The sequence below is a fragment of the Hakea prostrata genome, chromosome 9 (assembly GCF_041222555.1).
Source record: "Hakea prostrata isolate BN-2017 chromosome 9, UWA_Hpros_2, whole genome shotgun sequence".
Taxonomy (NCBI): domain Eukaryota; kingdom Viridiplantae; phylum Streptophyta; class Magnoliopsida; order Proteales; family Proteaceae; genus Hakea; species Hakea prostrata.
In genome coordinates this window covers 20432380-20445490 of record NC_142608.1, presented here as the reverse complement: position 1 = coordinate 20445490, position 13111 = coordinate 20432380, and the positions used below count along the sequence as shown (strand labels likewise).

At 36.8% G+C, this 13111-nt stretch overlaps 1 pseudogene; it reads right to left on the bottom strand.

Annotated features, from left to right (window-relative positions):
- Positions 1–1731: 1731 nt before the first annotated feature.
- LOC149004970 (phospholipase A1-II 1-like) lies at positions 1732–9602 on the bottom strand (annotated as a pseudogene).
- Positions 9603–13111: the final 3509 nt, after the last annotated feature.

The following is a 13111-nucleotide window of genomic DNA, read 5'->3' as shown; positions in this document are numbered from 1 at the left end:
AGCAGCTTCTTTGACCGTGGACTCTAGTTTTGAAATTCAAAATTCCTTAGATGCGGCAAAGTGTTTTAATTCAATTGGTAAACTTCCTTTTGGGGATTTCACTAGTGGGACCTACAGATAAGCTCGAAAGTGGTTCGGCCACTCCTTTTGAATTTCAAAAAGTGCTTGTTGCAGGTAAGAGTTCTATGCAAATTGGAAACCCTTCTTTGGAGTGTTCATTGGTGGGACCTGAAGTTGCAAATATTATTAGAAGTTCAGCCATTGAAGGAACTACGGAGGATGATTTGGACTATTGTGGGGCCGATCAAAATTCGGCCAGGCTGGAGAGTTCGGCCAATGATGAAACTTTGCAATTGAAAGTAGTTCTTCCACTTTCGTCTTCGTCTATATCAGTGCGGGCTGAAGGTTCTCCTCGTCGGAAACCTGGTCGTCCGAAAAAGAAGGCTCACGCAGTGAAGAAAGTAATAACAAGTAAAAAGGTTTCTATAGCAGAGGAATTCAAGAAGGTAGATGCAGCTTTAGCGAAAGTATCCACAGTGCATCAGAGCCTCCCATTGGGAGAGGATAGTGCTGCTATGTAACTATTGTTATGAAGCTTTTCTTAAAGATCTTGATTTGGATGCATCTAGACGTCCTACATTTCGTTTCTGATGACTTAGTTGTTGTCAATTATGAGTAGGAACCAGTGAGGAAGGGTGTATTGGGGGCAACTGTTGTTGCGGATGAGCAAGGTAGGTAATAATTGTTGTATTTCTTTTCTTTTTCTTGTTTTTGTTATAAAATGACCCTTTTAGCGAATATATATATATAAACTCACAATAAATATAAAAATATATATAAACCATAACTGGGTTTGATGCTCGGGAATTTTTTAAATTCTTTGCGAGGTTCCGCCCTTCTCAACCTCCTTTTCTCCGTCAGAGCCATTTCCTAACAATAATCCTGATCTAGTTCACATGATGGATTTACATATATATATATATATATATATATATATATATATATATATATATATATATATATATATATATATATATATATATATATATATATATATATATATATATATATATATATATATATATATATATACTCAAAATAGGTCACTTGTTGAAAAATTAGCTTTATGGTCATTTATAAGAAGTAATATTTCACAATAACCTATAACTAATGGTCACTTATTTATGACACCCAGTTATGGTTCAGTTTGTAAATTATAATGTTATCTTAATATTGAGATCATAACTTGTGAAATATAACAAAAACTCCCAAATCTAGCAGAAATGAGGCTTGAATCACCCAAGGTATGTGTTTGCCAGCAAGATCCACACATGAAATAAAAAAAAAAAGATCCACTCAAAAAACGACCAAAATCAAGCCTAGGAGCAAATTTTCCCCACTCTCCTCTCCGTCAAGTTATTGTATTGGTATGATTTAATCCTTCCCAAGTTATGCTTCCATCTATAAATGAAATATGTTGTGATATCTATTCAACAGTCTTTGTCCAATGTTCATTTCCTATCGCTAGAGATAATTAAAAGAAATGGGAAGAAAATCCAAAAATTATAAGATTCCTCAACAGATTGAAAATTTCTATCTTGTGCCTTGTTGTTGATGGGCTGTATTTACAAAATGTATGCAAGATAGTTCAAAGAATATATATTACATAAGAGAAGTACTGTCAAAAACATAAGCTGGCTGAGAGTGAAATACCATGCTTCAGATGAATCCTCAAAGCCCAAAATCAACCATTCAATCCAGGTCTTCCTTCAATATCCAAAAACCATTAACTTTAACCATACCTTTATTCTTCTCAACCCACCATGAAGGAGGAACAAGATGTTCATCCTTCAAACCATCCATGTATTTATTCACTATTGCAATATCATGATCAACTTCTAGTTTGAACCCTCCCTTCTCCCCTTGAGTGCCAGCAACACCATGGATGTAAGCTTGTATGTTATGCCAGCTTGAAAAATTGCCGTGTTTCTTCAAGTAGTTGGATTTCCGGGTATCGATCACCAGCTCTTGTCCAACGTCACGGTAACCCATAAATGGGAAGTTAGGGATAATATCTGGAGCATTGCGAATGCGCAGCAGATGAAGGTTTTCCAAACCAGCGAAAAATTGCTGGAAGTTGACATCTCCTACACGAGGGCAGCCAAAGACAAATGATGTTACCATACATTTAGAGTTACTAGGACTGCCCTTGATCTTGTTCACGCCATTGACAACCATGTCTTCAGCATTTATTACCGCAAGTGCCGCTCCCAAGCTGTGGCCTGTTACTGTTATGTTGATTGTTGGGGGGTAATCTGGTCATTTACTTCTAAGTCATGTAACAGGTGAACCGTTTCAGTTCATTCGGTTTAAGCCTTTGTATATGAGAGGCTTTGGGGTTGGTTCGTGATTAGATGCAATTGATTTTTCTGATTTTAAGGTTTTAGTTCTACGGGTTTCTTGGAGCTCTCTTGAAGGTCGTCAATGGCTACTGTCTTTGTTCACCTGGCAACTCGAGTTTCCTTGGATCTTGACGACAATTGTTGAGGGCTTTTGATCAGTAAGGAAAGGCGATCACTCGATGGTAGTTTGAGGGCATTTTGTTGCCTGTACCAGGTGTATTCGTGAACTTCTCCTTTCTTCTTCTTGTCTGTAACATCCTATACTTAGTGCAGTTGGATTCAGTCCTGGAATCCCGAGAGTAGGCATATGCCAAACTCCGTAATCATGTCTTCTTCTTCTCTTGATGTGTGAATACCCTTGCATGTTCGGTCCACACGATTTTAGGGCATGAGGTTTGATTATACGATCACAGATTGGCATCAGAGCCATCTCATTCATGTTCCTTGCTTCATTTAGGTATTGTTGAATCATTTAAACCCTAAATTGAAGGTTTGCTTATACGGTTTAAGATTGTCTCAGGTTACAATTTCAATTTCTTTAAATTTCTTTCGCTGCCTATACCTCTGATATATGAATTAACCATTCGGTTCTTATAGTCTCTATACAATTCTGTCATAAATGTTAACCTTATGAAATTGTTTTATTTCATATGTTATGAATGTGCTATGATTATGATTCGGTTCTATAAAAACCTCTGTTAAATGTGTTTCATATAATCGTGGTATACTCTGTTAATGTGTTTGTAACCTGTTGGGTGACAATTGAGTATAAGTAGGTAATTCTAATATGCTTAGGTTTTAATTAATCTCATTAATTCTTGCTTCTCTGATTATACTATCTGCTGTCTAAATTTTCTTGTTAATATTGATCTAATACTTGGTATGTATTGATCTGTGGTGTTAACATCTATTTATTAGGCTGCTGCAAATTGTATAAATTGAGCTTATGGTTTTGTGATTAATTAATATTGATTATTTAACTCTTTGTTAGAATAATCTTTTATTTTTCAGAATTGTTTAATCAGTATTGTGAATAGTATTCTTGTATACTGATTAGTGTCTGGTACCGGCTTCAAAGTGGAGCCAGGTAAGGGTTTCAGTCTACCAGGGGAGGATACTCCTCCCAGTGTGGTCAGTGTAGTTACCACAGGCTCTAGTAGAGCAGTAGGTCTAGGAGGGAATCCTAGCTACCTAAGTTTGGATACTCCTATGGGGGGTTCCAGGGTAGATATTGAGAAGTTTGATGGCACAGGGGATTTTGGGATTTGGAAGAGGAAGGTTCGAGCTTTAATAGCTCACCAAAAGCTCCTAAGATCAATAGATGACCCAGATGCTTTCTTTGAAAGTATTGATCCAATCTTGAGGACTGAAGTGATGGAGAATGCAATTGGTTGCATGCTCTGGAACATCACTGATGGGGTTATCAGGTGTCTTGATGATGATGACAATACTCCTATTAAAGTTTGGAATAAGCTTGAACAGATCTATCAGAAAAAGAATCTAGGTAACAAAATTTATTTGAAGGAGAGGTTGTATGGGTTTAAGATGGATCCTACAATCAGCCTTGACAAGAACCTAGACATATTTAAGAAGTTAATTCAAGACTTAGCCAATACAGGAGAGAAGACTAAATTGGAAAATCAGGACTTGTCTATTATCCTATTGAATTCACTTCATAATGATTATTTTGTTGTTAAGAACTCAATCAAATATGCATGTCAAAACATTTCCCTAGAACAACTGATTGATGCCTTAAAGAATAGGGAGTCTGAACTATTGGCTTCTGGTAAGACTAAGGGCAGTGGGGAAAACCTGTTTGTTAAGGGCAAGGGCTCTTACAAACAAGGGAGACCTAAAGGGAAGGGAAAAGTAATTGAAAGTCATGAGAATAACAATAAGAATAATAATGGGAACAACAAGTCTGATACAAACCTCAAGAGATGCTTCTTTTGCAAGAAAGTAGGACACTTTAAGAAAAATTGCTTTGCATATAAGAGAAAAATGAAGGAATTGGAGACTTCCCATTCTGATATGCCTGGACCCAAGAATGGTCAAGCCAATGTCTATGAAGACATCAGTGAGGTGCTTACCATATCTGAGGTTAGTAGGCAAGAAGGATGGATTTTAGATTCAGGTTGTACTTATCACATGTGTCCACACATACACTGGTTTACACACTTGTCTGAGTTAAATAATGCCAAAGTTATGATGGGAAATGATGATTTATGTGATGTAGTTGGTATTGGTTCTGTTGAATTGATGAATCACAATAAATCTGTTTTCACCTTACATGATGTTAGATACATACCTGACTTAAAGAGAAACTTGATTTCAATTAGTAGCCTTGACAGTGTTGGGTTTGTAACTTGTATCTCTGGGGGTAGTCTTTCTGTATCTAAGGGATCTCATGTATGTTTAAAGGGCATTTCTCAGTCTGGTTTGTATGTTTTTTATGGTAGTACATTCCTAAATAATATCTCCAATATTTGTTGTTTGTCAAGTGAGTCAAATATCACTAGTGTGTGGCATGCTAGGCTAGGACACATAAGCAATAAAGGAATGCAAGCTCTAAGTAAACAAGGCCTGTTTGGCAAGGATGTTATTGATAACTTAGAGTTTTGTGAGTCATGTGTCCTAGGTAAGCAGCATCGGTTAAGCTTTGGAGCTGGGTCTCACTTATCTGGGGATATATTAGAATATGTACATGCTAATTTGTGGGGACCTGCTTCAGTCTTGTCTTATGGTAGAAACTCTTATTTCTTATTCCTTGTTGATGACTACTCTAGGAAAGTGTGGATCTTCTTATTGAAGACCAAGGATGAAACTTTTGGAAAGTTCAAGTATTGGGTTGCTTTGGTAGAAAACTTGAGTGAAAAGAAAGTTAAAACATTAAGGACTGACAATGGATTAGAATTTGTTAACGAAATGTTTAATGGATTTTGTAATGACAAAGGGATTCAAAGGCATAGGACTGTTAAATATACCCCTCAGCAAAATGGTATTGCTGAAAGAATGAATAGGACAATTTTAAACAAGACTAGATGTATGCTCATCAGTTCAGGGGTGCCTAAGGGTTTTCGGGGTGAAGGCATGTACAACAAATTGTTCACCTAATCAATAGGAGTCCCTCTATTACCTTAGGGTTTAAAACCCCCGAGGAAATGTGGTGGGGGAAACCCCCGGTCTTGGTTACCTTAGGGTATTTGGGTGTGAATCCTTTGCTCACCGGGAGCATTGGTAAATTAGAACCCGGGAGTAAAAAGAGCATCTTTCTAGGGTATCTCGAGGGGGTGAAAGGATATAAGCTATGGGATAGGACTGTGCCTGGTGTTAAGACCTTTGTTAGTAGGGATGTTCTCTTTAGGGAGAGTGTGTTCCCTTGTCTTTCCATTGATAATACCAATTTGAATCCACTTGATCAAAGAATGACAGACTTCACTCAATTTGATTTAGGGCAGGCTGATGTTTTCTTAAGTCCTGCTCAGACTCTTGATTCTAGTATACCTAAAGAACCTTTGACTTCCCCTCAACCTAGTTCTGGTAATAAAGAATCTGAGGTTGTAGTTTCTGAGATTGAGAGTGGGCCATTGCCCTCTCCTGAGACTTCCACTGGAGAAGTGGAAGAGGTTCCTGATCTGAGTAGTTACCAATTGTCAAGGGATAGAGCTAGGAGAGTGGTTAGGCCACCTAGAAGGTATTTAGCCAATTTGCACATGAGACTGATATTTCTGTCTATGATATTGGGCTAGATGAACCTAGTTCCTATGAAGAAGCTTTGGGTTCCAAAGATAAAGATTTATGGGTTCAAGCCATTAATGATGAATTAGATTCATTAAATAAGAACCAGGTTTGGGAACTAGTTCAGAAGCCCAAGGATCAAAGGTTATTACATTGTAAGTGGATATTTAAAATCAAGGATGATGGAATTGATAATTCTAAAAGATATAAGGCCAGACTTGTTGCAAAAGGTTTTGTTCAAAGAGAAGGGGTGGATTATGATGAAATTTTCTCTCCGGTTGCCAAGTATAAGACTATAAGGTTGTTGTTGTCCCTTGTTGCTCAGAACAAAATGACTATAGAGCAATTGGATGTGAAAACTGTCTTTCTTCATGGCAATTTAGAAGAAAGGATATATATGCAACTACCTTTAGGCATCTCGGCAACTGGAGAGGAATCACAAGCTTGCTTGTTGAAGAAATCTCTCTATGGACTTAAACAGGCTCCTAGGCAATGGAACAAACGTTTTGACTCATTTGTGTTGAGTGTAGGGTTTAAGAAAAATGTTTATGACAGTTGCCTATATTTTCTCATTTCAGATTCTATTGTGTTGTATCTTATACTTTATGTTGATGATATATTGATTGCTTGTGTTGATTCTAGTCTTATTCAAGATGTTAAGAACAAGCTGAAATCTGAATTTGAGATGAAGGATCTTGGGACAGCCAAGAAAATTTTAGGGATTGAGATTTATAGGGATAAGGGGGAGGATACTATGTTCATTGGTCAGAGGTTATATTTATTGAAGGTGCTTGAGAAGTTTAACATGCTTAATTGTAAACATGTAAATGTTCATTTAGCTGCACATTTTAAACTTTCAAATGATCATTGTCCTAAGAATAACTTTGAAAAAATTGAAATGTCAAAGATCCCTTATTCTAGTCTTTTAGGTTCTTTTATGTATCTCATGATATGTACCAGACCTGATATTGCTCATGATGTTAGTGTACTGAGTATGTTTATGTCTAATCCTGGTAAAGAACATTGGCTTGCTCTCAAGTGGCTCTTAAGGTATTTGAGAGGTACTGTTCATAAAGGTTTAGTGTTCAAGTCCACACCTAGTGATCTTATTCTTGAAGGATATACTGGACTCGATTATGCCAGTAATGTAGATAACAGGAAATCATTATCTTCCTATTTCTTTCTGTTATTTGGTAATTGCATCAGTTGGAAGGTGCAACAACCGCCTATAGTTGTTTTGTCCACTACAGAGGCTGAGCTAGTTGTTGCATCTGAATGTGTTAAAGAGAGTATATGGTTGAATGGTTTGTTGTGTGAACTTGGTATTTTGAAGATTAAACCTGTTGTCTTTATTGATAACCAGAGTGCTATCTTTTTATGTAAGAATCATGTTTATCATGACAGAACCAAACATATAGACATTAAATACTTCTTTCTCAGGGATCAAATAACTGATGGTTCACTTTTAATTGAAAAGGTTAGTACTGAGCATAATCCTGCAGACTGTGGTACTAAGTCATTACCTCTTTCTAAATTTCTACATTGTCTTGATTTGTTGGGAATTGGTGATGTTGTTTTTTAGTACATATGTTCTGTAGTTTTGAGTTGTATATTACTTGGTTTTGGATTGTGGTGTGTGTCTTGTTGTTATTTGATTGTTTATCAGGTTTTGCATTTGTTGCAGTTTTAGGGGAGATGCTGCCCAAATTTTTATAATTTTTTCTCTGTTTGTCTCAGTTATGAGATATTTGTCTTGTGTGTGCATGTGTGCTCTTCATAGTTATATGAGTGAGTTATGAGTTATGAGTTATGTTTAGGGTTTTCTCTACCTGGTGCAGTCTGTTGCATGGTGTATCTGCATGGAGTCATTAGTGTTGCATGGTTAGTGCGTGTCTAGGTATTTTGCATATTTTATTTGCTTTGTACTGTGGTTTTCTTTTGTCTTGTGTGTGCAGGTATACTTGGATGATGATGGTTGTTATCCAGCTCACTATAGTCATTTTGGATGTACAGATTAAGGGGGAGATTGTTGGGGGGTAATCTGGTCATTTACTTCTAAGTCATGTAACAGGTGAACCGTTTCGGTTCATTCGGTTTAAGCCTTTGTATATGAGAGGCTTTGGGGTTGGTTCGTGATTAGATGCAATTGATTTTTCTGATTTTAAGGTTTTAGTTCTACGGGTTTCTTGGAGCTCTCTTGAAGGTCGTCAATGGCTATTGTCTTCGTTCACCTGCAACTCTGAGTTTCCTTGGATCTTGACGACGATTGTTGAGGGCTTTTGATCAGTAAGGAAAGGCGATCACTCGATGGTAGTTTGAGGGCATTTTGTTGCCTACACCAGGTGTATTCGTGAACTTCTCCTTTCTTCTTCTTGTCTGTAACATCCTATACTTAGTGCAGTTGGATTCAGTCCTGAATCCCGGAGAGTAGGCATATGCCGAACTCCGTAATCATGTCTTCTTCTTCTCTTGATGTGTGAATACCCTTGCATGTTCGGTCCACACGATTTTAGGGCATGAGGTTTGATTATACGATCACATTGATCTCTTCATGTTTATATTGTTCTACCAGTCTCCTCACCTCATTCAAAACCTAATTAGCCCAGCAAACATTTTAAGGCCTTGATTTGGTTAACAGAATTGAAAGATCAATTGAAAAAAAAAAAACAAAAGAACTATCATCATAGAATTGCTCAATTGGTAATGACCAACACTTCTTAGTGAAGATGTCATGAGTTTGATTTCTCCTGTATCCACATCTCTTATTAATAAAAAAAAACTCCCTTATACCCATAAAAAATCACTAAGAAAGTTCAGAAAATTCACCTGGTCTCTTGCACTAGCCTTATTGAAAGGTGAGCGTGGATCATCAGAAGTATAGACGGAAAACAAACCATGATGCACCTTAGCATTTCCAGAGTTAGGCCCAAATATGGAAGAAGCTGAGACCAACATGAATTCGAAGTCTTCAGCCCATTCCAAAGGCTGCCCAGTACCTCTCCATGCGATCACAATATCTCTCCTTCCCAGCTGTGCTTTCCCTTCATCTATAGCCACTGCAACATAACCCATCCAGTTGGATTCCTTGCTCCATGCCTCTCTTGACATAGACTTTAACATGAAAGGTTCTGGCAATTCCATTGAAGATGTGGCATAAAAGAACTTAGTCACCTCATATTTATTTTCTAACTCATCTAAACCCACATTTTTGAAGAATTCCAACCTCCCATACCGGCTGCTACCGGCATATTTGGAAGCCTTCTCTGAGTTGAATGCATTGCAGGTCGCCTGAGCCATCTTGCTGCACTGTACGATGTATCGCCGGAGATCGATGTCCAGCGGGTCTAACATGTTCTTCCACTTGTCTTCCCCACACACTTGCTTCCATGTCTTGGGCATGCTTGAAATTCTGACTCCCCTCATTACTTCTTTCAACCAAACTAGAAACTCAAGACAACACATTCTTATATATGCATAGGCTTTGGACATAAACCAACAAGGTGCCTTAGCTTTTTAAAGTCTGAAGGGGAAGTTGCAGTCCAATATGGCCAGCCGGCAACAAGCTCTGGTCCCCTCTCCATATGATTACAAATAGGAAAAAAAGAAGCGACTAAATGTTTATTTTTTTAATTTGAGTATTTCGATGCGATTTATGCACAGCTTGGATTTTAATGTTAATGTTTTGAGTCAAACTTCGCATAAGTTCCCCTAACCACAAAACTAATAAGTTGTTATTTGATATGCAATCTAAAAATTGTTTCTATTCTCCATACCATTAAACAGGAATAGAATTTGACATTTACATCAATTAATATGAATAGAGAATTTTTTTATTATTATTATTTTCACGTATGTGTGTGTTTGAAAATAGATCTTCAATTTGAATTTGGGAGAATTGACTCTATGACCTCTTCATTGAGAAGCATTAGTCATCGTCAACTAAGCAATCCTTTGATTGTAATAATTTATGTATCATAAAATTCAGAATGACCTTATTCCACATTTGAGGGTCGTTGCCAACTAAGCAACCCTTGACCTCTTCACTAGGAGGTGTTTGGATATGATGTATAATACAATCTCTAAGATAGATTAAAAATTAAGTTCCCTTTTTGTTATGCATGAATTAAGAAAAGAAAGGAATTAAAAATGATTTTTATATTAAACAGTGTCCCATTTCCCATTGTCATCCGCGTCCTTTGAATAAAAATCCCCATTCCCATCTAACAATTAATACACATGGAGACAATGAAGTGTTAGGTGAGGAATTGGGAAGTAGCTCGATACTTAATGTTGATGTGCTTGCTTTGACTACTACTCTTATTATTTTTAGCCAAGAAAACAGCAGCTGAATTGTCACAAAATATCTTTAGTGGCTTAGAGATAGAATCCACAATTCTAAGCCTAGAAATGAAATTCTTCAACCATACACCATGTAAAGTAACCTCAAAACAAAAAACGAACTCAACCTCCATGGTGGAAGTAGTTGTCAGAATCTGCTTCGCACTCCTCCATGATACAACTCCACTAGCGAGCATAAAAATATATCCTAATGTTGATTTACGAGAATCAACACAACCAGAGAAATCTGAATCATAGTAAATGACTACTTCCAAATTGTCACTTCATCTATACATAAGCATGTAATTCTTAATATCTTGAAGGTACCTCATCACCTTCTTTATAGCTTTCTACTAGTCTATATCAGAGTTACTCTAATATCTTCCCAATATTCCCATAGTGAAAACAATTTCAGATCTAATGCAAACCTGAGCATACATCAAGCTTCCAATTGTAGAGGCATATGGAATGTTGTTCATTTGTTCCCTTTCTAGATTATTTTTCGGACATTGGTTTAAAGTGAATTTGTCACTCTTTACAATGGGTGCTACAGTTGGTGAACAATCCTCATCCAAAATCTCTCCAAGATTTTATTGATATAGGTTTCTTGAGATATACCTAAAATCCTTTGAGGTCTCTCTCTATGGATCTTAATGCCAATGACATAAGAAGCCTCACCCATATCCTTCATATCAAAATTCTTACAGATGAATTGTTTCACCAAATGTAGAAACCCTTTTATCATTGGTTGCAAGTAAAATATCATCCACATATAGCACAAGGAAACAAATTTTACTCCCACTAACCTTCTGATATATACATTGATCAATGATGTTCTCTATAAAACCAAATGAAAAGATAACATCATGAAATTTTAAATATTATTGTCTAGAAGCTTGTTTTCAATCCGTATATGCACTACAAAAAAAAAAAAAAAACACTTTTAGTGGCGGTTTTTTCTGCCACTAAAAGTGGCAAAAACCTTCACCATTTGTTTCGTGGCGGTTTTTTAAACCACCACAAATCCGCCACGGAATCCACGCGCGTGTAAGGTGAAAATAGTGGTGGTTTTTTGGAACTGCCACTAAAAATATGAATATACACTGGCGATAAAAATCGCCACCAATAGGCTATTAGAGGGAAGTATTTTAGCTTATTTCGTGGCGGTAATCTTGGAACCACCACTAATACTGTGATAATTAGTGGCAGTAATCTTGAAACCGCCACTTATACTGTGATAATTAGTGGCAGTAATCCTGAAACCGCCACTCATACTGTGATAATTAGTGGCGGTAATGGTCAAAACTGCCACAAATTTGTACTATTTAGGGGTGGAATATACATTAACCGCCAATAATTTATCCATAACTAGTGGCGGATACCTCATAAACCGCCACTAATTCTACGTATTTAGTGGGTAATTTATTCCCAATTAGTGGTGGTTTTATGTTTACCGCCACCAATTAGATTGTTATTATTATTTAAATTTGCCCTGTTTTTGCATTTATTCCTAAAAACAGTATAAATACATGAATAAAAAAATAAAAATTCAAGAAAGCTAAAAGTATTCAAAGTACAAAATATAAGAAAAAATAATACAAAATACATTTTAATCAAGTCAACTTGTGTACAAATATACAAAATTTAAGAACCAAATCAAAAAAGTCAAATGAAGAGTTTAATAACGAAGGCATCAATATTCAATACATCAAATTCCTGCCTCAAAATAGTAGAGTCAAATCAAGCTCCAAATCTTCCAATGGAACCCTCTTCCACTAGCATCTCTAAAATCAACTCATGCACAAAAGAGTTAGACAGCAGTTGAGCGAAGAGGCAGACAACAGTTGGCCAAAACAGGTATAGATAGCATTCTTCTCACTTGGGCTTTGACAATTTCTCTGCACATTTGAAATTCAAAATGTCATCAATGGGTATAAACCCAAAAGAACACATTATCTACACAAAGTGTGACTAGTGAGGAAAATCTAAGCATCAGCTCATTCAATCAATTCAACAAAGCTATCATTAGCAATACAAAACAAAATTGCAGAACCATGTAAAGTTTGGGTGGCAATAGAATGGACCTGAGTTTGTTTGACCTATCTTTGTTCTCTTGACTAGATTTACAAAGGAGGTTGCAGAAAGAGATGGGCCTAAAGACAGAAAGGGCCAAAGCCCCCAACAACTTACGAAAAAGGCACAGTAAAGTTTGGTTGAAGAGGAGATTTAGGCCTTTAGCTAGAGTTAAAAAAGAAACTCCTAATGGTTTTGATGAAGTCATCTTTGAGAAGGTCCAAACAAGAAAAGAAGACACCCATGTTGAATCCTTCAGAACCAAGGGCATGGTTGCTCTTGTGATAGCAAACATCAACAATGATTTCCGCACTGGAGGAAATGGTCTCAAGGAGGGCCCGAGGTCCGGGGGGACAAATTTGTTGATTTACTAGAATAATTATTATGCATTTGCATCAACTACCCAACAATGAGGACAATGGCAAAGCTCATTTATGAAATCAAAATCATCGACATATGGAACCAATGACATCTAATAGCATGATTGATGTGCATTGCAAAAAGAAACTCATTTGTGATACCAAAATCATCCACAAATGGAACCCATGATATCTAGCATC